Source organism: Balaenoptera borealis (genome assembly GCF_965194805.1).
Source record: "Balaenoptera borealis genome assembly, chromosome: 7".
In the NCBI taxonomy this organism is placed as follows: domain Eukaryota; kingdom Metazoa; phylum Chordata; class Mammalia; order Artiodactyla; family Balaenopteridae; genus Balaenoptera; species Balaenoptera borealis.
In genome coordinates, this window is record NC_138864.1 from 20,289,395 (window position 1) to 20,313,660 (window position 24,266).

Consider the following 24,266-nt stretch of genomic DNA (forward strand, 5'->3'; position numbering starts at 1 on the left):
TAGTATTTATTTTGCAAATTGATTTCACAGTTTTTCAGTTACTTTAAAATTTAATATCAAGAAGTTTTGCTCTATTAGTTTATAAAACATATCTTTTAAAAACTCCTGGCTAATTGTCATTTCTTATGTTACCTATATATTCAGTTATATAAGCAATAAGTTCTTTTTTTACACTTTTAAAATACTTAGGATGTGAAATAAAATGCTCCAGAAGAATAAGTTAATTCTCCATAATTCAGTCAGAGGAACCTGAATTTTTCCTATGTAAAGGGTGATTGATGTTGAAGAATTTAGTTAAAGCTTGTAGAGTATTTTAATTCCGAACAAAGAGATATTAAAATGCAGAGACCTTATAGCTTTTCCTTTATTGTTAAAAAGAAGATTTGATGAATGAACAGCTGAAACACCCACATCATGAATTAAAAGTTGCTTAACCAAATATAATCCAACAAATTTTTCTTAGTTTGGTTTTGTCATGAAATAATGGCACAGGGTACTTCTAAACAATGAAGTATACAAACTAGCTAATATCATATAAGTGTTTTTGTCTAATCACTGAATGTAAGAGCATTGAATGTACCTAGGCCTTTTAAAAGTGTTTTGAGAGTTTGTACGAAGTTAAGTTTTTATTCACATTTACTGAAAGTACCTAGTAATGTAAACATTATTTAGTCCCTGACAACTCCAGATTGAATTAACCACACTACCTTGCTTCCCTACTTCTACTTCTAAAGGAGTGTGTGGCAAGGCAGTGACCACAGAGAAGGTCTTCATTCGTGTGTGGCCAGACAGAACTTAAGCAGAGGGTTTATTTAGGACTGATTCATTCTGTTTACTTCTACAAATCACCCTACTCAAACAATACTGTGCTTCTCCCTGCTTTAGGTTTTGGTCAGCTTTTTTGAGATGTAATTTACATATATAAAATTCACGAACTTTGAGCAGAAAATTCTATGAATTTTTGACAGATGTTTACATCCTTATAACCACCATCACAATTAAGATACAGAACATTTCTATCACCAACACCCCACCCCCCATGTCCCTAATGTACTCTTATAGTTAATCTCCTATCCCTACCTCTTGGCTCCTGGCAGCTAATGATAAGCTTTCTGTCTGTATAAGTTAGCTTTTCCTAGATTTTCATAAAACTGGGATCATGCAGTATGAGTTCTTGTATAGCAACGTAGTTATTTTAAGGTTTATTCATGTTGTTGCATGTACCAGTAGTCCATTTCTTTTTATTGCTGATTAGAATTTCATTGTATAGATATACACAATTTATCTATTCTCCAGTTGGGGGAATAACTGGTTTATTACAGTTTGGGTTTATTATGAATAAAGCTACTACAGTCATTTACATACAGGTCTTTTGTAGACATATGTCTTCATTCTCTTGGGTAAACACATAGAGTGGAATTTCCTGATCATTTGATAAGTATATGTTTAACTTTAAAAAACTGCTGAACTGTTTCCCAAGATAGATGTACCATTTTTCATCCCCATCAACAATGTATGATAATTCTTCTATATTTTCATCAATCCATGATATTGTCATTTTAATTTTAGCCATTCTTGTGAGTGTTCAGTGGACTTTCATTGTGGTTTTAACTTCCACTAGCCTAAAGACTAGTGATGACCAGATTTTCATAGGTTTATTTCCCATCTGTATATCTTCTTTGGTTAAGTGTTTGTCAAAATTACTGACTTTTTAGTTAAATATTTTAGCTTATTGCTTGTCCTCTTATTATTGAGTCTTAAAATATCCTTATATATCTGATTCCAAGTCCTTTCTCAGATGTATGTTTTACAAACATAGCCCCCTGTCTGTGGTTTGCCTTTGCATTTTCTTAACAGTATCTTCCAAATGACAAAAGTTTTTAGTTTTGAAAAATGTCCAATTTATCAATTTTAGGAGGTAGTTTTTCAAATATTCAAATATAGTATTATATAAATACAGCCTTTCAATAGTTTCTTACTCCATGTATGAAAGTAATGATTTTTCATGAAACCAGTTATCATGATGAAGTTTTCTTTAATATTTAACTTTCACACTATAAGCCAGTTGTGGAATACATTTACTCACATACCAGTAGGAAAACACAAAGATGTAAATTGACCTACAAAATATATAAGCATAATTATAAAATTCATTAAAACCTCAGTTTTTAGAATAAAAGAAAGCAATGTAAAAGCTCATTGTTGCTGTTTTCAAGCATTCATTAAAACTGTACTTTCTCACTTCAAAGCCTTTACAAAACCTTGGAGTTGTTGTAGACAGTATTTTTTTTTTTTTTTTTTTAGATTGGTATATTCCTACTCTCTTTTTTTAAAAATTTTATTTATTTATTTTTGGCTGCGTTGGGTCTTTGTTGCTGCACGTGGGCTTTCTCTAGTTGCAGCGAGCAAGGGCTACTCTGTTGTGGTGTACGGGCTTCTCATTGTGGTGGCTTCTCTCGTTGCAGAGCACGGACTCTAGGTGCACGGGCTTCAGTAGTTGTGGCACACAGGCTCAGTAGTTGTGGCTCCTGGGCTCTAGAGCACAGGCTCAGTAGTTGTGGTGCACAGGCTTAGTTGCTCTGCGGCATGTGGGATCTTCCTGGACCAGGACTCAAACCCGTGTCCCCTGCATTGGCAGGCGGATTCTTAACCACTATGCCCCCAGGGAAGCCCTGTAGACAGTATTTTATTTTCTTTCTTTAATGAGTAAACTTAATTGGCATTTTGAATACTTTTTTCTCTCAATATGGTAGGAACGTACCAAAGAAATAACCTTAGCATACTTGAAATATTTCAAACCTTTAACCATTACATCTTCCAATATTGTTTATTATTGGTTGATTTAGCACATTTTTAGTAGAAATTGTATAAGGTAAACCTCATCCCAACAAATCACACAAATATTAAGAGAGTATAACTCTAGAGAGTGGGGCTGGAATGGAAATGCCCTTGTCTCTAATTCAGTCCTCTCTGTCAATTCTGGGTCTGGTTGATTGAATTTTCTTCTTCCTTATTGATATTGTTTCCTACTTTTTTGCATGTCTAATAATTTGTGATTCAGTATCACACATGAATTTTACCTTGTTTAGTACTAGATACTTTTGTCTTCCTGTTAAGTATTCCCACTCTCGGGTACTGTCAAGTTACTAAAAAATAATTTGGTTCCTTTGAGTCTTGCTTTTTAGATTTATTGGCAAAACCTGAGTAGTGTTTAGTCTAGAGCTAATTATTTCCCACTACGGAGGCTAGACTCTACAAAATACTCTGTGAATTGTGTGGTTTTTTAGTTTGGCTTTCAGGAACAGGCACTCCTCCCAGTCTTGTGTGAGGAACAGGTATATTCTCTCTAATCCTTTTCCTTGAGGAAAAATGTTACAAAATTAAAATAAAGTGATAAACACCTGAGAAGCTGTCGGGCTGCACCCTACACGCCTACAAGGCCTGCATTTGCCCAGCTTCAAGACTGGAGAAAGAGGCAGAGTCCATTTATATAGCACATATAGTCCCTGGAGTGTACTGTAGTAATTGTTTAAAATTATAGGCAGGCAATATAAAGGAGATGCAACCATCTGCAGAGTTGAAGATTATATACGGTGTAACAGATTGTGTTAAGTAAGTAATATTTGGCAGAAAATATCTAAAGGAAAAATTTCCTACTTAGGAACATGTTCCTTCTGATTGTGAATGTTCATGCTTAATAAAAATAAGTTCTACTAGATATAATAAAATATAATCTAGGGGTTTGACAGTGAATTTACTTTATTTAAAAGGAAAGGGGCCTGAACTTGTCACCATGAAGATTCAGAGTAGCTTCTATAGGAAATGTGCTGCTTTAATTATCTATGGCTGATAGTTATTTCCAAGATGATTTCTAAGCTTTATGTCTGTTATTTCTCATTGTAGTTTCCAGATAATAATGTTTGTTCACCAGCCTGTTGGGTTATGATACATATATTTTTCAAGTCTCAATAGAAACAAGCAAAATAAACATTACCATTTTGAACTCTTTGAAATGACTTCATAATTCTTCTTTGTAATGTGATTTTCCCAGAATGTCTTATCCCCCTTAGTTTTCTCCATAGCTCTCATCACTTACTAATACACTATATTTATTTAGTCTGAACTCCTCCCTCCTCCCACTAGAATTTAATTCCCCATAAGACATGGAATACTATATTGGTCATGGTAGTAGTATCTTCAATGGCTAAAAGTGTACCTAGCACATAGTAAGGCTTCAATAAATGCTTGTTGACTGGAAGGAAGGACGAAAGAAAAAGAGGAAGGAAGCAAGGAAGAAAAGATGCCAGTGCCCTTTTATAAAAGCGTAAGCACTTAAAAACATATTTTGAAATATGCTTAAAATGTTCTGGCAGGTCAGTCTATTTTAAAAATTTAAAACCCTTTGTGCAATATTAATCTATCAAAACTCTTAAGCAACTCGAGGAGTTGATTCATAAAATTAAGAAAGCTACATGGTATATATCTGTAGTGCTTTGGAAAATCAAGTGTGAATAAGAGAAACACTTTAGGAGATACGCACATCTGAAGATATAGAAAGCTTTAAGACTTAAAATATATGCTAAAACTCATTATCTTTACCTTTTTAAAGATACAGTGGTAAATCAGGAGTCCACTCTTCCTTTGAAATAGGGAGACAAACAAGCTATACAATTATGAATACTTTAATGTAGATTTAAAAAAAGTGTTAGAATGGTGTCCATGTTAAATGAGATTTTACTGTGATGCATTTCTTTTTTTTTTTTTGGGCTGCATTGGGTCTTCGTTGCGGCGCATGGGCTTTCTCTAGTTGCGGTGAGTGGGGGCTACTCTTCATTGTGGTGCATGGGCTCCTCATTGCGGTGGCTTCTCTTATTGCGGAGCACAGGCTCTAGGCGTGAGGGCTTCAATAGTTGAGGCACGCGGGCTCAGTAGTTGTGGTTCGCGGGCTCTAGAGCTCAGACTCAGTAGTTGTGGTGCATGGGCTTAGTTGCTCCGCGACATGTGGGATCTTCCTGGACCAGGGATTGAACCTGTGTCCCCTGTTTTGGCAGGCAAATTCTTAATCACTGCACCACCAGGGAAGTCCCTGTGATGCATTTCTTAAAAGTTAATGTACAACTTAAATATATATACTTAGGAGATAGATCTCACACCCTCATTTTAAGTACCTTTTAGAATTTTGATCCCTGCAACTGAAGCATTCTTCTGCTACAGAGCTCTAATGAGTTTACAAGGGACCATCCTGAGCACCGTGTAGCACATAAAGAAGAAAACTTGGAGCTTGCTGAAAAAGAGAAGTCACTAGATTTGAGAACTTGAGAGGAGTGTTTTTTAAAAGTACTCAAAGTTTGTATAACCTGGCAGAAAGTAAGTCTAGTCATCAAGCAAGTTTTTAGAAACTTTCTTTGACAGGACAAATTTGATCATATAATTCTCTGATAAAATCTTCCATTGATCATATAATTCTCTGATAAAATCTTGCAGATATATCAAATCATTATGTTGTACATACTAATAAATGTTATAAGTCAATTATATCTAAATAAAACTGCAAAAATAAATTTTAAAAGACTTTAAAAGTCTTTCATTGACTTCTCTTTTTAAAAATCATTCATTAAGGTATAATACAGTTGACCGTTGAACAGCAAGGGGGTTAGGAGGACCGACCTTTTGTGCAGTCAAAAATCCATGTATCACTATGGTTGGCTCTCCAGATCTGTGGTTCCGCACCTGCAGATTCAGCCAACTGCAGATTGTGTAGTACTGTAGTATTTACTATTGAAAAATCCACATGTACATGGACCCACACAGCTCAAACCCTTGTTGTTCAAGGGCCAACTGTACTCATAAAGAAAAGGTATGTGTATCATACTTATATACCTAAATGAATTTTTCAAATCTCAATACAGCTGTGTTACCAAGATCAAGAACAGCATCAAGATCAAGAAACAGAATATTACCTGAACCCAGACGCTCCCCTCATGTCCCCTTCTAGTTTCTGCCTCTTCTTCTCCTAACAAGAGTAACCACTAATTTCTGATGGTAGAGATGGGGGGTTTTTTTGCTTTAATTATTGCTATTTAAAAAAAATTTTTTTTAATTCATTTATTTTATTTTTGACTGTGGTGGGTCTTCGTTGCTGCATGCGGGCTTTTCTCTAGTTGCGGAGAGCAGGGGCCACTCTTTCGTTGCGGTGCGCAGGCTTCTCATTGTGGTGGCTTCTCTTGTTGCAGAGCATGGACTCTAGGTGTGTCGGCTGCAGTAGTTGTGTCTCACGGGCTCTAGAGCTCAGGCTCAGTAGTTGTGGCACGTGGGCTTAGTTGCTCCACAGCATGTGGGATCTTCCTGGACCAGGGCTCAAACCCGTGTCTCCTGCATTGGCAGGTGGATTCTTAACCACTGCGCCACCAGGGAAGCCCAATTATTGCTATTTTATGCAGATAAAATCATCCAGTTTTAATCTTGTATTTGTTTTCTGACGTCTCTCGCTCCATGTTTCTAAGAGTCCTCCATGTTGTTGCATGTCCTTGTAGGTCATTCCCAATGTTGTAAAATAAACCATTCAGTCAATATGCCATATTATATTTTATCCACCATATTATAGATGGGTATTTGGGTGGTTTCCCATTTTGAGCTATTTTAAATAATGCTACCTGTGGCAATTCTGTCCTTTTTTATTGGGAATAAACCCAGGAATGGAAAACAGGTAGGTGTGGTAGACAGAATAATAGCCCTCCCAGAAATTTGCATGTGTTACCTTACATGGCACAATGGATTTTGCAGATATAATTTAAGGATCTTGAGATAGAGAGATTATCCTGGATCTTCTGAGTGGGCGCAGTGTAGTCATCAATTGCCTTAGAAGGGTAAGAGGGCGGTAGCAGAGTCAGAAGAGGAGATGTAATCGTGGAAACAGTGATCGGAGTGATGTAACTGCTAGTAGGGGACCATAAGCCAAGGAATGGAGGTAGGTGAAAAGGTCAAGTAAAAACTCCCTTAGAACCTCCAGAAGGAAGGTAGCTCTGCTGACACCTTGATTTTAGTGAGACCAAATTTGTACTTCTGACCTCCAGAGCTGCAAGATAATACACTTATATTGTTTTAAGCCACCAAGTTTGTGGTGACTCGTTACGGCAGCTGTAGGAAATGAATATAGTAGGTGATAGAGTATGCATATGTTCAGCTTTAGTAGACACTGCCAAAAAGTTTTCCAGTGTCGCTGTACCAATTTAAACTCCCATTGACAGTATATGAGAGTCCCAGTTTGTCCACAGCCTTGCATCTCTTGCTATTTTCTGTTTTTTGTTCTAGCCGTTCTGGTGGATGTTTAGTCAAATCACATTGTAGCTTTAATTTTTATTTCCTTTGTGATTAATGATATTATTCATTTTTCCATATATATATTGGCCATTTGCATATGCTCTTTTACACGTCTGTTGATTTTCTATAGAATTGTATGTCTTACTGATTCATAGGATTTTATTAGCATATTATGAAGTATTTTGTTGGTTTCTTTTCTCTCCCTTTGGCTGACCATTTCAGTTCACTCTAGGATTGGGTTGGCTTGGAGTAGTTGCAGTTTTAATAGGACTCAGTATATCTCTAATTCTTCCCTTTTTTTTAGACATGCTTCTCCCAGGCCTTTAATTGAGAAGTTGGAGGGTCTTTGTCTCCTTAGCCCTGAAATATTGAGGTTATCTAGCTCTGTCCTCCAGTGGCTTCCAGACAAGCTCTTTAGCCTCCCACCACATGAAACTGCACAATCTGGTGACTGTCTTCAGGGAAAGGAAGACCTGCCTCTGTTGGTAGCATGTTCTCTCCCCCCAGGTGGTCTTTGTTTCCTAAGATATGTTTCCACAAATATGAAGGATATTTTAACCTGTGCTCTTTGAAGCTTAGACCTAGTTCCCCAGCTTCCCTTGCAACTGTGTAACTAAGTAAATCTTCCATAGGATGCTTGAGAATCTTTAAGTTTAAAAATTGTCACTCCACGAACCACTAAAAGCTTTTCCAGTTTCCCTCTTCTCCAGCAGAGGTTCTCTGTATGGGGCAAGCTTGAATTTTAAACAATATCTCTGGCTTCTTTAGTTGTTAAGATGGGAGCACTGGTCTTAACAACTCTTCTTCTTCCACTCTTCTTACCCCTGTTACTCTCAGGATACGGTCCCAACCTGACTTCTCTGGTCCCTTCCTCTCTTTAGCAATCATTTTTTTCCTTTTTAATTTTTTAAATCTCTGTCCTTGAGCTTTAGTTCTTGAATGAATCACCCTCCTTCTTCTCAGTATTTACAAATACCTGAAACACATGTCTATATCCCCCCTTCATCTGGAAAAGTCACACTCATCTTTCCATTCTCCGTTTAGAAATAAAGTGTTCCTTGACACCTCCTTCCCCATACACACACTCAAATATGGGTATGATATCCTCTATATGCTCCCACAAAACTCTGACATGTTCCCAGTTTCAATCCTTACCCCACTGCATTGTACTGGCTCACCTCCTTGCCTCGCTGTATCTCCCACTAGGCTCTAGAGAAAGTGTCTCTGTGTACTTCTATTCCATATTACATTCCTATCACAGAGCACAGTGCTTAATACAAAATAAACATCCTGTTGAAATGGATCCCTAAAGTGTTAAATTAATATTAAAGGCTTTAAGTATTAGGAGGAAATCTGAGGAGAAAACCAAACTGTGAAATAAAAATACTTCTCATTAAAAAAATAGTAAGCACTTATAAGGTAAATGAGACCCTAAAATATGAAGTACTTTTAGAACACAAACAACAGTATGTATATGTGATAAACAGGGATACAAAAGCATGGTGAAAAAATGTTAGCATGATTATTATAGGATAATAGGATACCAGGTAACTTTTAACTTTTTTCCTTATGCCTTTATTTGATTTTTTTCAGTGAGCATTTTATATCATTAGTTATAAACTATGAAGCAGTTTTCACTGAGGTAAAAGAAGAAAGCAAATATGAGACTAAGATATTTAATTAAATCTTCCATGGAGATTTGTTGAATGGATAAAAGTGATCCAGTAGTTATGGAAATGAATAAAGTGCTCAGAGTTGAAGAGGAGATTGAGATAAAAAGAGCTAAGAGAAAAAAAATCCCCACTTTACTCACATAGCAGGGTAAATTCCAAGTGGATCAAAGAATTAAATGTAAAATATGAAACCATTCAAGTGCCAGAAGAAACACAAGTGAACAAGCAGCTTCTCTGGTTTAATATCCAGAAGCAGTGATGAAAAGATTGATAATTTGACTATGTTAAAAAATTTGCATGGCAAAGAAACCCTTAAGCAAAATAAAACGACAATGACAAACTAGAAAGATATTTATAACTTACATCAAAGAAAAGGAGTTAGTATCGCTAATATATAAAAAGCTTCTAAAATAAGAAGAAAAAGGCCAACAACCCTACCAAAAAAAGTGTAGGTGTCTCAAGCATTTGTAAAAGATGCTCAGTGTCACCTATAAATAGATGCAAAATAAAAGTATACAGAAACACCATTTCTCATCTATCCTACTAGCAAAAAAGTAAAAAAAAGTTTGATAACACATGGCAAACTTATGAGGAAATAGTCACTCTCACGCAATGCTAATTAGCATACAAACCTTATAGAGGGGAGTTTCTAACAAAATTATCTAACAAAGTATATAAGTATCTAACAAAATTATGTAAGCAGTTGCTTTTTTACTCGGCAGTTCTACTTCTAAGGATCTATTCCATAAATGCACTAGCAAAAGCATGAAGAGACATATTCACAAGGCTGTTCATTGCATCATTATTTGGAAAAAGAACTGAAAACAGCCCAAATGTTCATCACTAGGGGATTAGGTAAACAAACTATGGTGCATCCATAGAATGGAATGCCATACAGCTATAAAAAAAAATGAGAAAGAAAAAAGAAGGAATGAGGAATATCTTTATATACTACTATGGAGCAATCTCCAAGTTATAGAGAAATATGTCTACAGTGTGCTAATAAGAAAGGGAGTGGTATAAGTAAATACACATTTTGGCCCATATTTTTAAGAAATAGAAGGATAAACTGTAAAATCCAGAACAAAATGGTTACCAGTAGTTGGGGGAAGGAGTGTGTGAAGAATACATAGGAGACGACAGGGATGAAAGCTAGACTTCTATGAGTATACTTTGTTGTGGAGATTTAGTTTTGAAGTTATATAAATATTTTATATAGTTATAAAACAAAATTAAAATGAAAGAAGAAATTACTAAAAATCAAAAGTAAAATGGAAAATATTAATGCAGTTATGTGTCCAGTTGGTGGCATAACCACACAGAGAGGCAGTCTTTAATTTGACTTTTTACTTTACTCATTTGACTACTTGTTTTTTTTAAACCTCTTTTTTAAATTGAAGTATATTTAAATTATACAGTTGTGTTAGTTTCAGGTCTACAGCAAAACGATTCGGTTATATGTATATAACTGAATATATATATTCTTTTTCAGATTCTTTTCCATTATAGGTTATTACAAGATATTGAATATTGTTCCCTGTGCTATACAGCAGTAGTAGGTCCTTGTTGTTTATCTATTTTCTGACTACTTTACTTTTAAACACAGTAATTTATTTTTATAGCCCTAGTGGGATATACTTACAGGATAACAAGAACCTCCCAAAAAACACATTACCTCTTTTCAATAACCATGTTATTTTTAGTATTGTTATTGTTATATTCAGACAGTTGTTTGTGTGGTGTGGTGTAAATAAATAATTATGTTGGTATCAAACTGAATCTGGATTTTCAGCATAGGTGAAACAACATATAAAAATGGGTGAGATCAACTGATAAGGTATTTTTTCTTTAAAAATATATTATTTGGTGACGAGTTGCGGCAGGGATAGAAGAGGATGGGGGCAACGGCTGCTTCTTCTAGACGCTAGGGAATGCAGCTGCACCTAGATCCAAAGCAGACTCTCCATACTGACCAGGCACAGAGGACAACGCCCGGCTGGAAGACCGAGCGGAGCACAGAAGTCCGGCCACCCTGTGCCTTTGGATTGGAGAATTTAACCAACTAACGTGTAAGCCGTGTGGCTGACATGGTCTTGGTGCTCCGGCCAGGTGTCAGGCCTGAGCCTCTGAGGCGGGAGAGCCAAGTTCAAGACATTGGACCACCAGAGACCTCCCAACCCAACGTAATATTGATCGGCGAGAGCTCTCCCAGAGATCTCCGTCTCAATGCTAAGACCCAGCTCCACCCAACGACCAGCAGGCTCCAGTCCTGGACACCCCATGCCAAACAACTAGCAAGACAGGAACACAACCCCACCCATTAGCAGAGAGGCTGCCTAAAATCATACTAAGTTCACAGACACCCCAAAACACGCCACCAGATGTGGTCCTGCCTACCAGAAAGACAAGATCCAGCCTTATCCACCAGGACACAAGCACCAGTCCCCTCCACCAGGAAGCCTACACAACCCACTGAACCAACCTTACCCACTGGGGGCAGACACCAAATGCAGTAGGACCTATAAACCTGCAGCCTGCGAAAAGGAGACCCCAAGCACAGTAAGTTAAACAAAATGAGAAGACAGAGAAATAAGCAGCAGATGAAGGAGCAAAGTAAAAACCCACCAGACCAAACAAATGAAGAGGAAATAGGCACTCTACCTGAAAAAGAATTCAGACTAATGATAGACAAGATGATCCAAAATCTTGGAAATAGAATGGAGAAAATACAAGAAATGTTTAACAAGGACCTAGAAGAACTAAAGAGCAAACAAACAATGATGAACAACACAATAAATGAAATTAAAAATACTCGAGAAGGAATCAATAGCAGAATAACTGAGGCAGAAGAACGGATAAGTGACCTGGAAGATAAAATAGTGGAAATAACTACCACAGAGCACAATAAACAAAAAAGAATGAAAAGAATTGAGGACAGTCTCAGAGACCTCTGGGACAACATTAAATGCACCAACATTTGAATTATAGGGGTCCCAGAAGAAGAAGAGAAAAAGAAAGGAACTGAGAAAATATTAGAAGAGATTATAGTTGAAAACTTCCCTGATATAGGAAAGGAAATAGTTAATCAAGTCCAGGAAGCACAGAGAGTCCCATACAGGATAAATCCAAGGAGAAACACTCCAAGACACATACTAATCAAACTATCAAAAATTAAATACAAAGAACAAATATTAAAAGCAGCAAGGGAAAAACAACAAATAACATACAATGGGATCCCCATAATGTTAACAGCTCATCTTTCAACAGAAACTCTGCAAGCCAGAAGGGAGTGGCAGGACATATTTAAAGTAATGAAGGAGAAAAACCTACAACCAAGATTACTCTACCCAGCAAGGATCTCATTCAGATTTTATGGAGAAATTAAAACCTTTACAGACAAGCAAAAGTGAAGAGAATTCAGCACCACCAAACCAGCTTTACAACAAATGCTGAAGGAACTTCTCTAGGCAGGAAACACAAGACAAGGAAAAGACCTACATTAACAAACCCAGAACAATTAAGAAAATGGTAATAGGAACATACATAACGATAATTACCTTAAATGTAAATGGATTAAATATGCTCCAAGCAAAAGACATAGACTGGCTGAATGGATACAAAAACAAGACCCATGTATATGCTGTCTACAAGAGACCCACTTCAGACCTAGGGACACGTACAGACTGAAAGTGAGGGGATGGAAAAAGATATTCCATGCAAATGAAAAAAGAAAGCTGGACTAGCAATTCTCATATCAGACAAAATAGACTTAAAATAAAGAATGTTACAAGAGACAAAGAAGGACACTATATAATGATCAAGGGATCAATCCAAGAAGAAGATATAACAATTGTAAATATTTATGCACCCAACATAGGAGCAGCTCAGTACATAAGGCAAATGCTAACAACCATAAAAGGGGAAATCGACAGTAACACAATAATAATAGGGGGATTTAACACCCCACTTTCACCAATGGACAGATCATCCAAAAGGAAAATAAATAAGGAAACACAAGCTTGAAATGATACATTAAACAAGATGGACCTAATGGATATTTATAGGACATTCCATCCAAAAACAACAGAATACACTTTCTTCTCAAGTGCTCATGGAACATTCTCCAGAATAGATCATATCTTGGGTCACAAATCAGGCCTTTGTAAATATAAGAAAATTGAAGTCGTATCAAGTATCTTTTCCAACCACAATGGTATGAGACTAGATATCAATTACAGGAAAAAAGCTGTAAAAAATACAAACACATGGAGGCTACACAATATGCTACTGAATAACCAAGAGATCACTGAAGAAATCAAAGAGGAAATCAGAAAATACCTAGAAACAAATGACAATGAAAACACGATGATCCAAAACCTATGGGATTCAGCAAAAGCAATTCTAAGAGGGAAGTTCATAGCAATACAGTCCTACCTCAAGAAACAAGAAACATCTCAAACAACTTAACCTTACACCTAAAGCAATTAGAGAAAGAACAACAACAACAAAAAACCCCAAAGTTAGCAGAAAGAAAGAAGTCATAAACACCAGATCAGAAATAAATGAAAAAGAAATGAAGGAAACAGTAACAAAGATCAATAAAACTAAAAGCTGGTTCTTTGAGAAGATAAACAAAATTTGATAAACCATTAGCTAGACTCATCAAGAAAAAAAGGGAAAAGACTCAAAGCAACAGAAATGAAAAAGGAGAAGTAACAACTGACACTGCAGAAATACAAAGGATCATGAGAGATTACTACAAGCAACTATATGCCAGTAAAATGGACAACCTGGAAGATATGGACAAATATTAGAAAAGCACAACCTTCTGAGACTGATCCAGGAAGAAATAGAAAATATAAGGAGACCAGTCACAAGCACTGAAATTGAAACTGTGATTAAAAATCTTGCAACAAACAAAAGCCCAGGACCAGATGGCTTCACAGGCGAATTCTGTCAAACATTTAGAGAAGAGCTAACACCTATCCTTCTCAAACTCTTCCAAAATATAGCAGAGGGAGGAAAACTCCCAAACTCATCCTACGAGGCCACCGTCACCCTGATAACAAAACCAGACAAAGATGTCACAAAAAAGAAAATTACAGGCCAATATCACTGATGAACATAGATGCAAAAATCCTCAACAAAATACTAGCAAACAGAATCCAACAACACATTAAAAGGATCATACACCATGATCAAGTGGGGTTCATCCCAGGAATGCAGGCATTCTTCAATATATGCAGATCAATCAATGTGATAGACCATATTAACAGATTGAAGGAGAAAAACCATATGATCATCTCAGTAGATGCAGAAAAAGCTTTTGACAAAATTCAACACTGATTTATGATAAAAACCCTCCAGAGGCTAGGCATAGAGGGAACTTACCTCAACATACTAAAGGCCATATATGACAAACCCACAGCCAACATTGTTCTGAGTGGTGAAAAACTGAAACCATTTCCACTAAGATCAGGAACAAGACAAGGTTGCCCACTCTCACCACTATTATTCAACATAGTTTTGGAAGTTTTAACCACAGCAATCAGAGAAGAAAAAGAAATAAAAGGAATCCAAATCAGAAAAGAAGAAGTAAAATTGTCACTGTTTGCAGATGACATGATACTATACATAGAGAATCCTAAAGATGCTACCAGAAAAATACTAGGACTAATCAATGAATTTGGTAATGTAGCAGGATACAAAATTAATGCACAGAAATCTCTTGCATTCCTATACACTAATGAAGAAAAATCTGAAAGAGAAATTAAGGAAACACTCTCGTTTACCATTGCAACACAAAGAATAAAATACCTATGAATAAACCTACCTAAGGAGACAAAAGACCTGTATGCAGAAAACTATAAGACACTGATGAAAGAAATTAAAGATGATACCAACAGATGGAGAGATACACCATGTTCTTGGATTGGAAGACTCAACATTGTGAAAATGAGTATACTACCCAAAGCAATCTACAATCCCTATTAAATCCCTATTCAATGCAGTCCCTATTAAACTACCAATGGCATTTTTCACAGAACTAGAACAAAAAAATTCACACTTTGTATGGAAACACAAAAGACCCCAAATAGCCAAAGCAATCTTGAGAAAGCAAAACAGAGTGGGAGGAATCAGGCTCCCTGACTTCAGACTATACTAAAAAGCTACACTAATCAAGACAGTATGGTACTGGCACAAAAACAGAAATATAGATCAACAGAACAGGATAGAAAGCCCAGAGATAAACCCACGCACATATGGTCACCTTATGTTTGATAAAGTAGGCAAGAATATACAGTGGAGAAAAGACAGCCTCTTCAATAAGTGGTGCTGTGAAAACTGGACAGCTACATGTAAAGAATGAAATTAGAACACTCCTTAACAGCATACACAAAAATAAACTCAAAATGGATTAAAGACCTAAATGTAATGCCAGACACTATCAAACTCTTAGCGGAAAACATAGGCAGAACACTCTATGACATAAATCACAGCAAGATCCTTTTTGACCCACCTCCTAGAGAAATGGAAATAAAAACAAACAAATGGGACCTAATGAAATGTAAGAGCTTTTGCACAGCAATGGAAACCATAAACAAGACGAAAAGACAACTCTCAGAATGGGAGAAAATAGTTGTAAATGAAGCAACTGACAAAGGATTAATCTCCAAAATATACAAGCAGCTCATGCAGCTCAATATCCAAAAAGCAAACAGTGCAATCCAAAAATGGACAGAAGACCTAAATAGAAATTTCTCCAGAGAAGATATACAGATTGCCAACAAACACGTGAAAGGATGCTCAACATCACTAATCATTAGAGAAATGCAGATCAAAACTGCAATGAGGTATCACCTCACACCCGTCAGAATGGCCATCATCAAAATATCTCCAAACAGTAAATGCTGGAGAGGGTGTGGAGAAAATGGAACCCTCTTGCCCTTTTGGTAGGAATGTAAATTTACACAGCCACTATGGAGAACTATATGGAGGTTCCTTAGAAAACTAAAAACAGAACTGCTGTACGACCCAGCAATCCCACTACTGGGCATATACCCTGAGAAAACCATAATTCCAAAAGAGTTATTTACCACAATGTTCATTGCAGCACTGTTTACGTTAGCCAGGACATGGAAGCCACCGAAGTGTCCATCGACAGGTGAATGTGTAAAGAAGATGTGGCACATATATACAATGGAATATTACTCAGCCCTAAAAAGAAACGAAATTGAGTTTTTTGTAGTGAAGTGTATGGACCAAGAGTGTGTCATACAGAGTGAAGTAAGTCAGAAAGAGTAAAACCAATACCGTATGCTAACACATATATATGGAATCTAAAAAAAAAAATGGTTCTGACGAACCTAGGGTCAGTACAGGAATAAAGACACAGATGTAGAGAATGGACTTGAGGACACGGGGAGGGGGAAGGGTAAGCTGGGACAAAGTGAGAGAGTAGCATTGACATATATACACTACCAAATGTAAAATAGATAGCTAATGGGAAGCAGCCGCATAGCACAGGGAGATCAGCTCCTTGCTTTGTGACCACCTAGAGGGGTGGGATAGGGAGGATGGAAGGGAGACACAAGAGGGAGGGGATATGGGGATATATGTGTATACGTATAGCTGATTCACTTTGTTATACAACAGAAACTAACACAACATCATAAAGCAATTATATTCCAATAAAGATATTAAAATACATATATATATTATTTGATTAGCATACATTACATAGCTCTGTCCACTGAAAAGCCCTAGAAATAGTGACCATTTCATTAGTACTGAACCCTTCTAACACCGATGCTGTGGTTTTAAAAGTTGATTTCCCATTAAAAGAAATTACAGGTCCTTGGAGAAATGACTGATTTTCAGTCTGGGGCAAGAAATGTGCAGGATAATTTTGTAACCCCATATACTAGAAAGCAAGGAAGATATGAAGACCAAGACTATTAGGATTGAATTAATAGGACTCAGGAAGTAATTTGAATAGATAATCTACCAGAGAAGGAATAAATTTAACATCAATAAGGATAACAATCACAAGTGATTTAAATCCATCACGTACGTCTGAATTCATGAATTCATAATGATGTAAGTAAAGAAATACTTATTGCTTACCCTTGATGATACTACTCCTTACTTTGAATAGTGGTAAATAAAGGGAAAAGAAAATCATTTTTCCTGCCTTTCCTACAAACGATATCTCAGAGAAACCGAATAATTGATTTCATAAGTTTTTATTTATAAAAATATCACCTGTAATAAATGTACAAAGAATGTGTACAGCATCTTCATTTTGCAGTCTCTTAGTAGATCTGGGCAATGATTATTAATGGACTGTTAATATAAAAAAGGTAAATGGTACACAAGTTCATATGCTACATATGCAGTAGGCTTACCAGAAGTTATTGACCCTGGAATCAGATCAAATCTCTTATATATTGCATTGGTTTTCAACTTGGTTGCACATTAGAATCACTTGGAGTATGTTTAAAAATCTCATAGCCTAGACTGCAATTACATTAAAGTCTCTGGGGTGAAACCCAAGCACCAGGATTTTTTAAAGCTTCCAAAGTTGTTTCAATATGCAGCCAAGGTTGAAATGTACTGTTTTAGATCCAGCTGATAATCTACAGTAAATACAGGGGTCAGAGGGTGCAATCAGCAGAATCCACACTGTGGGAAGCTGTATAGGATATATGACCCAGTTTCTTAAATAAAGAATTAAAAGGAATAAAAGGAAAGAGAGGAACGATAGATGGGGCTTGATGATATATCAACTAATTATAATATATGGACTATTTATGGGTCCTAAATCATACAAACCAAAAAAAAAAAAATCACAAGTCAATCATGTAGATGCGATCGCTGATTGTTATTTTGTAAAGTGTGATAAGAGAACTATGTTTTTTTTTTTTAATTTTTATTTATGTATTTATTTATTTTTGGCTGTGTTGGGTCTTCGTTTCTGTGCGAGGGCTTTCTCTAGTTGCGGCAAGCGGGGGCCGCTCTTCATCGCGGTGCGCGGGCCTCTCACTATCGCGGCCTCTCTTGTTGCGGAGCACAGGCTCCAGACGCGCAGGCTCAGCAATTGTGGCTCACAGGCCTAGTTGCTCCGCGGCATGTGGGATCCTCCCAGACCAGGGCTCGAACCCGTGTCCCCTGCATTGGCAGGCAGATTCTCAACCACTGTGCCACCAGGGAAGCCCGGTTATTTTTTTTTTTAAATAGTCTGTACTATCAGAGATACATGCTGAAATATTTATGGATGACATGATGTTTGTAATTTGCTTCAAAATAACTGGCAGTAGTGGAGGAGGATTGGGTAGGGTTATAGATAAAACAAGATCAAGTTGATAAGTTATGGATACATAGAGGTTCTCTTCATATTATATGTTTGAATTCTATAGTAATAGTTTTTTTAAGTTTCAAGGAAAATATTTAAGGCAGAGGAAAGAAGTCAGCAAAGAAGAGTAAGAAAAACAAATCAGTAGAGTAGAAAACCCCAGAGAGAATGGGATATGGAGAGTTTCACAAAGGAGAGAGTGATCAACGGTGATCCAGTGAGAGAGTGATCAACAGCGATCCAGTGAGAGGAGATCAGAAAAGTACCCACTGTTTTTGGCAGTCAGAATGATACTGTAACTTTTCCCAAAACAGTTTCCATGGCACTGTGGCAGTTGGAAGTCTGGTTGCAGCCTGGAGGAGGCAAGGAGTTGTGTGTAGACTACACTTGCAAAGGGTGACAGGTCAGAGGCTACAAGTAAACTGTTAAAGGGTCAGGGGGAAGCATTTGCCATGTTATTTGTAGTTTTGTTTTTTTTAATACAATGAGAGCATGTTCAATCTTTTTTTTTTTTAATTGGTTGGAAGCTGAAAATACAGAAGAGAATAATAGTCTTGGAGGAGATGAAATGGGATGAGATTAAGTGTGGAAGTTGAAGAATTGGTCTTGTATAGAATGGACAGTTGTTCCTGTGAAGAAAGTTGAAGACTAGAAACATTTATAGGGGAATAGAGGGTAAGAAGTTGAAGGTGACCTTTATTTTTGTTGTGACTGTTATTTTTATTGTGAAATAACAAGGGTGGTCATCTTCATATCATAAATGCATTCAAGGTTAACTAGTTAAGAAGCTGGAGGAGAATGTGTATGCTTTATATTCCTGCTAAAAGGAAAGGTTGTGGTATAGAATGCATACCCAGTTGGTATTGGATTCCATGACTTTGTGCTGCTGCTATTATGAAAAAACACAAAACAAAACAAAACCTAAGAAACCTCCTAGGGACCATAGCCAGTTATTTTCAGACAGTTACTCCATCCTAATTATGTGTGTGTGTATATATAATTTGTGTATATAGTTCGTAAGTGGCTAATCTTAGGTTGTGTGTGTGTGTGTGTGTGTTTTAACTCAGATTCTTCATTCAAAGTTTAATGCTTTAGGCTTTGACCAGATTTTCCATTTAAAACTTGAATTTTAATATCTGTTCATCTTAAATAGGATTTCTTTGAGTTTTAAAAAGGTCTCTTTTCTATTCTGATTTTAGTTTTATTAAATCATAATTTTAAAATTAAATCAGAAGGCATATTAATCCTCAATAAAATTATTTACAATCAGTTTTAGTTCATATAAACATTCATTTGCTTTTAATATATGTCTTGGACCATAGTAGATTTCCGGGACTTGGTAGGAAAAGTTCTTTTTATGAGTAATAGGAAAACTCGTTAACTTGGGTACAACTGACTTACTCATATTTCACTCTGGTACTTTAATTTACTTCTGAACTATTTATGTATAGTGTGTTTGGGCTGTTTTTTCAACAATACTTTAAACAGGTTTTTTTAATTTATTTATTTTTTTAGCTGTGTTGGGTCTTCGTTTCTGTGCGAGGGCTTTCTCCAGTTGTGGCAAGCGGGGGCCACTCTTCATCGCGGTGCGCGGGCCTCTCACTATCGCGGCCTCTCTTGTTGCGGAGCACGGGCTCCAGACGCGCAGGCTCAGTAGTTGTGGCTCACGGGCCTAGTTGCTCCGTGGCATGTAGGATCTTCCCAGACCAGGGCTCGAACCCGTGTCCCCTGCATTGGCAGGCAGATTCTCAACCACTGCACCACCAGGGAAGCCCAACAGGTTTTTTTTTTAATACGAAACTGTCTTAATTAGGAAGGAGTAATATAGTCTATAATATATTATTTGAAAAGTATTTATATATTTGAAATGTAGTATTTGAAAAGTAACTGTTTATCAGACTGCTGTATGGCCCTCAACATTTGACTTTTATATAATTTTTGTTGATGTGAATAAAGTATGGTTCATTTTATTGGAGCAGGTAGATTCTAAGGTGGTCCCCAGTGATCCCTGCCTCCTGGCGTTTACACCCTTCTATAATCTCTTCCCCTTGAGTACAGGTACAACTTGCTTAGGTATACCTTCTATAGGTATAGAATATGCAAAGGGGATGTCCCTTGTGTGATTAGGTAACATAAGAGCATAACTTCCATGTTGCTAGCAAGTTTTCTCTATTGCCTTCTTGGATTACAAGCTTTGATGAGATAAGCAGCCATATTGGGGAGGTCCACTTTGTGAGGAACTAAGATTGACCCCTTGCCAACAGCAAGCTAGGAACTGAGACCCTAAATCCAGTTCAGTTCATAAGGAACTGAATCCTGGCAACAACCACATGAGCTTGGCATCATATCCTTCCCCAGTTGAACCTTCAGATGAGACTCCAGCCATGGCTGGCAACTTGATTACAGCCTTTTTAGAGACCCTGAAGCAGAGGACCCAGTACGTCTGACCCACAGAAACTATGAGATAATAAATGTGTATTTTTAAAAATAAACAGCTACATATGTGGCAAGTTCTTATGTAGCACTAGATATCTAATTCAATTATGAAACAGATAATATTTTCCAAGACATACTAAACGCAGTATACTACTAGCCTCCTTTACTTTCATAGTGCTAGGTGATTTATGTGCAAGGCTGACAGTTGTTATTGGGAATTGAGCCAGTTAGGAAAGGAGTGAACTAGAAATGAGTAGCAATGTACTTAAAAAAGAGAGACTCAACCTAGGTGTGGAGGCTGACCCTCTCGGGCCAAGGTATCTAAAGAGCTTGGCAACTTGCTAAAATAAGAGCAGCGACCTCTACTGGGATAACCTACCTAAAGTCCTTTGCATTTGCTGTTTCTTCCATCTGAATCATTCTTTCCCCAGATATCCAGATGGGTCATATCCTTGCTTCACTTAGAGAGGCCCTCCCTGTCTGCAATAAATAGACTACGACTCCCTATCACTATCTGTTCTCTAACCTTGCTTTATTATTCTTTAAAGCACTTAACACTGCCTGACATTATGTTACATACTGATTTGTTTATTGTCTTTCTCCTTCACTAGAATATAAGCTCCTCATGGGTAGGAACTCTGCTTATTTTGTTCACTACTGCATATGCAACATTTACAACAGTACTTGTCATATAGTAAATGATCAGCAAATATTTTTTGAGTGGATAAATCTACCTTCCAGTTTTTACATTGACCAGAATTTGGTTGTCTGAAGGTTGGTGGGAGTTTTAAGGAGTGATGCCTATTCTTGGTCAGGACCCCAGTTAGTGGCTGAGAGATGAGGTATTCAGTCTTCACACAGGGAGATGCAGTGGCAGAAGCATATATACAGGCTGATATTTAGCACAACTGCTCAAGACTAAGGCAAGAGCTGTGAGTGCTGCAACTCTGGGATTAAGCAAACATCAGGGTTGAACCAGGGGGTCTGGGGGTAGTGAGGCAATTAAGTCTAAACTGTTAGAATCTGGAGAAATGATTTAATTCCATACCTAGACCCCTCTTCATTCTTTTTTCAGTTCATTTGTTCATGCAGTAATTCAGTACCTTGTGTTATTCTAGGTAAAGGAAATACAGAGACAAGTCAAATAATATCCTTGTTTTCATTAAACTTGCATTCTAAAGGAGGAACATGGTCAACACAAACTAATAAATAATTTCTTATAGTGTTCATTGTTATGGAGAAATCATCATAAAAGAAGGTACTGGAATAAAGATGAATTTCATCTCCATGTTAGTGCTGTGTTGGAATCACTAGTTATTACTCAAAAAGAAGAGTTGCTCACACGGGGCATGCTCTGAGTAATGAATTACTAAGTAACTGGGAATTAGTAACTGTCATTTTCTATCTATAAATGATTTCTTAGATTATTAAGGTGTGCAGTGTGTGTTCTACATTTATCAAAAAAATAATTGATTATAATCAGGTTTATAGGTAATTGATGTGAATACTTGATAACCACTTATAAAAGAAAGTAAGGTAGAATTTAGCTTTGGGATTTACCACAGTATTTATTTGTAAGCTTTAAATATGTTTGACTTAAGTATCTTTGAATTGATTAGTCAGTCACATTTACTGAGACAGTATAGTCAAAGTTCAGCTCTCTGAAACCCTCAACAGTGATTTGTTCTATACAGATAAGATTTCTGTGAAAGTGAGTATGCTGTCCATTAAAAAGCAAAACTTAGTTTATCATTAAGAAATATTTATTTAATTTCTACTATTTCAGGCACTGTGTTAAGTACCAAATATGCATTGAAGAAAACAAGTATTGTCCTTGTCCTCATGAGTTTGCGGTCAAGTAGGGGAAACATACTTTAAACAAGTAAAATTAGAAATTGTGGTAAATGCAAAGAAGACAAAGAGAAGATTGTTATGAGAATATAACAAAAGGAATATGATTTAGATTAGAGGAGTTGAAGAACCATGAAGGATCTGAGATTTTAACCCTACTTAAAAAGGCTAGCCTGCCGAAGTGTTCTGGATATTGTCAGAAGACATGAGACTCCTGCGTCAGAGCAGAACTTTATTACTCACAGCACAGCAAACCGCATGAGTATGGGCATATCTGTATGTTGGTTCCCCATGCCTCCAGGCCTCCTGGGGAGATGCAGTTTGGGCCCACGTGAATGGTACATATGCTGTGAGTTTGTGTCACAGGTGAGAACTTTAAGCTTGGAGAATGTACAGCTTTTGCCGTAAGCAGTAAGCAAGCCTGCTCTTTGTGTGCAGGGCAAAGTTACCTCATGTTTCAAGGTTGCTTGCTACAAATGCAAACCTGATAAATGGCCTGGATAAAGAGCAACCAGGGCCTCTCATTGGCATACCTTGCAAGAATGTGTGGGGACACTCAGGCCATGGTGAATGACCTCTTCATCAGCAAGGAGAGATTTCACAGAAGTCCTCTCCAAGATTTTTTTTAAAAACAGCTTTACTAGAGTATAATTGGTATACAGTAAACTGAACATAAAGTGTACAGTTTGGTAAGTTTTGACGTATGTGCACACCCATGAAAGCATCACAAGTCAAGATCAATGAATGTATTTCTCACCCGCAAAAGTTTCCATGTACCCCTTTGTAATTCCTCTCCCCGCCATCTCCTTTCTTCTTCCCCAGGCAAATTCTGACCAGCTTTTTGTCACTATCTATTGGTTTACCTTTCCTAGAGCTGTGTACAGATTGAATGATACAGCATGTATTGTGTATTCTTATTTGTCTTTCATGCTGCATGATTGTTTTTAGATTCATCCATATTGTATTATGTATTTACTTCTGGATAGTATTCCATTGTGCAGATATACTATAGTTTGTGTATGCATTCACTTGTTGATGGACATTTGGGTTGTTTCCAGTTTTGGGCTATTACAAATAAAGGTGCTTTGAATGTTCATATAGAAGTCTGTATATGGACATATACTTTTTTTTCTGTTGGCTAAACATGTAGAAGAGGAATAGTTTGACCATATGGTGGGTATGTGTTTAACAGTTTAAGAAAATGCTAGGCTGTTTTGCAGAATGATAATACAATTTTTCCATTCTACCAACAGTATACAAGAGTTTCAGTTCCTCTATCCTCACCAACATTTGATTTTTTTTTTTAATTTTTGCCATTCTAACAGGTATATAGTCATATCTCATTGTGATTTTCTTTTGAATTTGACTCCAAAAGCAAAGGCAACAAAAGGAAAAATAAACAAGTGGGACTATATCAAACAAAAAAGCTTCTGTACAGCAAAAGAAATCATCAACAAAATGAAAGGGCAGCCTACTGAATGGGAAAAAATATTTGCAAATCATATACCTGACAAAGGGTTTATATCTAAAATATACATAGAACCCATACAACTCATAGCAAAAAATCAAACTATCCCGTTAAAAAATGGGCAAAGGATCTGAGTAGACATTTTTCCAAAGACAACATATAG

The 24,266-nt window shown here is 36.8% G+C and overlaps 1 protein-coding gene and 1 long non-coding RNA gene across 3 annotated transcripts in view; both read left to right on the forward strand.

Annotated features, from left to right (window-relative positions):
• On the forward strand, positions 1-23,936 carry LOC309632411. Its single transcript, XR_014246900.1, has 2 exons — positions 1-19,836; positions 20,129-23,936. It is a non-coding gene; the product is annotated as an uncharacterized lncRNA (long non-coding RNA).
• Positions 1-24,266, forward strand: part of COG5 (component of oligomeric golgi complex 5) — a 284,645-nt gene that overhangs the window by 184,318 nt on the left and 76,061 nt on the right. The gene's annotated exons all lie outside the window — the stretch shown is intronic.